This window comes from Pteropus vampyrus, unplaced genomic scaffold, assembly GCF_000151845.1.
Source record: "Pteropus vampyrus isolate Shadow unplaced genomic scaffold, Pvam_2.0 Scaffold7, whole genome shotgun sequence".
NCBI lineage: Eukaryota > Metazoa > Chordata > Mammalia > Chiroptera > Pteropodidae > Pteropus > Pteropus vampyrus.
Genome location: NW_011888788.1, coordinates 16,580,643 through 16,584,438, shown reverse-complemented (window position 1 = coordinate 16,584,438; position 3,796 = coordinate 16,580,643).

The following is a 3,796-nucleotide window of genomic DNA, read 5'->3' as shown; positions in this document are numbered from 1 at the left end:
CTGAGCGTTTTTATCATAAATGGATGCTGGATTTTGTTGTACACTTTTTCTACATCTATTGATATGATCATATGGTTTTTATCTTTTGATGTGTTAATGTGGTGTGTTGCATTAATTGATCTGCAGATATTGAACCAACCTTGCATCCCAGGAATAAATCCAACTTGAGCATGGTATATGATATTTTTAATGTATTGCTGAATTCATTTTAGTAAGATTTTGTTAAGGATTTTTGCATTAATATTCATGAGAAATATCGGCCTATAGTTTTTTGGGTTTTTTTTTTTTGTAATGTCTTTGTCTGGTTTTGGAATCAAGGTAATGGTAGCCTCATAAAGGAGGTAGGGAGCCTTCCCTCTTCTTGAATTTTTTGGAATAGTTTGAGAAGAATAGGTGACAATTCTTCTTTGAGTGTTTGGTAAGATTGGCCTATGAAGGCAACTGGTCCAGGACTTTTGTTTTTTGGGAGGTTTTTGATTACTGATTCTATTTCATTAGTTGTAATCAGTTGGTTTGGATTTTCTGTTTCTTCTTGACTCAGCCTTGAGAGATTGCATATTTCTAGAAATGAATCCATTTCTTCCAGATTGTCCAATTTGTTGGCAAATAATTGCTCGTAGTATTTTCTTATGATCCTTTGTATTTCTGTGGAGTCTACAGTTATTTCTCCTTTCATTTTTTATCTTATTTATTTGAATCCTCTCTCTTTTTTCCTTGATGAGTCTGGTTAAGAGTCTGTCAATTTTGTTTATCCTTTCAAAGAATCAGTTCTTGGTTTCATTAATCTTTTGTATTGTTTTTTTAGACTCCTTTATTTATTTCTGCTCTGATTTTATTATTTCTTCCTTCTATTCATTTTGGATTTTGTTTACTGTTCTTTTTCTAGTTCTTTTAAGTGTAAGGTTAGATTGTTTATTTAAGCTTTTTTTGTTTCTTGAGGTAGACCTATATTGCTATGAATTTCCTTCTTAAGACTGCTTTAGCTGTGTCCCATATATTTTGAGTGATTGTGTTTTTATTTTCATCTGTCTCTAGGTATCTTTTGATTTCTTCCTTGATCTTATTGATAACCCATTCATTGTTTACTAGCATGTTATTTAGCCTCCAAGTGTTTGTGTATATTTCTGTTTTTATCTTGTGATTGATTTCTAGTTTCATACCATTGTGGTCAGAGAAGATGGTTAATATGATTTCAGACTTCTTAAATTTATTGAGACTTGTTTTGTGTCCTAATATGTGGTCTATTCTGGAAAATGTTCCTTGTGCATTTGAGAAGAACATATGTTTTGTTGCTTTGGGGTAAAATGTTCTGAAATTATCTATTAAATCCATCTGGTCTAGTGTGTCTTTTAGGCCCATTTTTTCCTTGTTGATATTTTTATTTTTCAATTATGGTTAGCATACAATATTATATTAGTTTCAGGTGTACATCGCAGTGATTATACATTTATATAACTTACGAAGTTATCACCCCGATAAGTCTAGTACCCATCTGAAACCATACATAGTTATTACAATATTATTGACTGTCTTTCCTATGCTTTACATCTCCATGACTATTTTGTAACTACCAATTTGTACTTCTTAATCCCTTCTCCTTTTTCATTCACCTCCCTGACCTGATTCTCATCTGGCAACTTTCAAAATGTTCTTTATCTGAGTTTTTTTTTTTCTGTTTTGTTTATTTGTGCATTTCGTTCTTTAGATTCCACATGTAAGTTAAATCATATGGCATTTGTTTTTCTCTGTCTGACTTACTCCACTCAGCGCAATACCCTCTATGTCCATCTATGTTGTTGCAGATGGCAATATTTTATTTTTTAATTTTTTTATGGCTGAGTAATATTCCATTGTATATATATACTACCTCTTTGTTATCCACTCATCCATTGATGGACACCCAAGTTACCTCCATATCTTGGCTATTGTAAATAGTGCTTCAATGGATACACAAGTCCCTTCAAAGCAGTATTTTGGATTCCTTTGGATAAATACTCAGAAGTGAGTTTACTGGGTCCTTCTATGTCTCTTGTTATAGTCTTCGTTTTAAAGTCTGTTTTGTCTGGTATAGGTATTACTACCCCAGATTTTTTGTTTGTTTGTTTCAATTTTCATGAAATATCTTTTTCCATCCTTGTACTTTCAGTCTCTGTGTGTCTTTTGATCTGAAGCAAGTTTCTTGTAGAAAGCATATGTAAGGGTCTTGTTTTATTATTCTATCTTTCGATTGGAGCATTTGAATATTTTACATTTAAAGTAATTGCTGGGAGTTTGGAGAAACATGGTGGAGTGAGAGATATCCCCAGATCTCTCCCCTTGAAACAACAATAAACTGAACACCTAAAACTCAACAAAAACCACCCAAACTGCACACCAGCATGTCTGAGCATGGGATCTGTGCATAAGAGCTACCACAGGTCAGAACCCTAGGAGTCAGGCAGTGGACTTGGAGAAACAAAGAAACTGCCTCTCGTAGCTACCGGAGCTCCCTGTAGGAGGAGGAGGAGAGGAGAAGGTGCAATAAGTTCCCTGAAAGCCCTGACTGGGACTGCTGTGAATTCTACGCAGCCAGTGGCAGGGCCCAGCCATCAGGGCAGAAAGCATAGAAGTGGGACGGCAGAGATACGACAGCTGATTTTTACCAGCTGTGGTTGCAAAACACAAGGCTGAGCCACAGTCCCCAACCTCCAACCCAGAGGGCCCCTCCCCCATACCCTCTGAGACTGAACAATGCGAAGCCCCAGGGGAATCTGAACAAATGCTACCAAAACTGTTGCTAACACTGACAGGGACTGAGACTGAGTGTAGTGAGCATGATTAAACATCTATAAGGGGGAAAAAAGGCATTATTAAGTCTTTATATAAAGCAGGGCCCCAAGAGGCTTAGACACCACCTACTGGAAACCAAAAGAAAAACCTTTGCAACAAGCTAAAAGAGACCTTTATATAATAAATATTTCTGGGAGAAAAAAAAAAAACTGGATACTTTTCCATTAATGCCCAGACAGAGAAATAGTCCATTAAACACTATGAACAACCAAGGTGACAAGGCATCTCAGAAAGAAAGAGAAAAATCTCCAGAAAATAAGCTTACAAACATAGAAATATGCAACTTAAGTGACAGAGAATTCAGGATGGTACTTCTGAAAAAACTCAGTGAGTTCTGAAACAAGTCATATCAACAATTTCAGGAACTGAAAAAAATTACTAGATGAGCAGAATGAGTTCTTTAGCAAGGAGACTGAAACTCTTCAAAAAGAACAGAATAGATCTTCTGGAGATTAAAAAAAAAACACTGCAAGAGTTGAAAAATGAAATAGGAAGCTTGGGAAATAGAGTTGACCAAATGGAGGAAAGGATCAGTGATATTGAAGACAGAAATCTAGAAATAAATCAGAAGGAAGAAGAAAGAAATTGAAGAATGAAAAATAATGAACAAGAAATTCAAGAACTAGCTGACACCATCAGGAGAGGAAACATAAGAATAATGGGCATTATTGAAGGCAAGGAAAAGGAACAGGGACTAGAAAGCATTTTCAGATAAATAGTTGATGAGAATTTCCCAAATCTAAGGAATGAACTGGAGCTTGGAATTCAAGAAGTCAACAGAACACCCAATTATCTCAACCCAAAAAGACCTTCACCAAGACACATTATATTAAAATGATCAAAAATCAATGACAAAGATAGAACTCTCAAGGCAGCCAGAGAAAAAGATGGTAACTTATAAAAGAAAACCCATTAGATTATCGTTGGACTTCTCAGCACAAACCTTACAAGCCAGAAAGGAATGGAA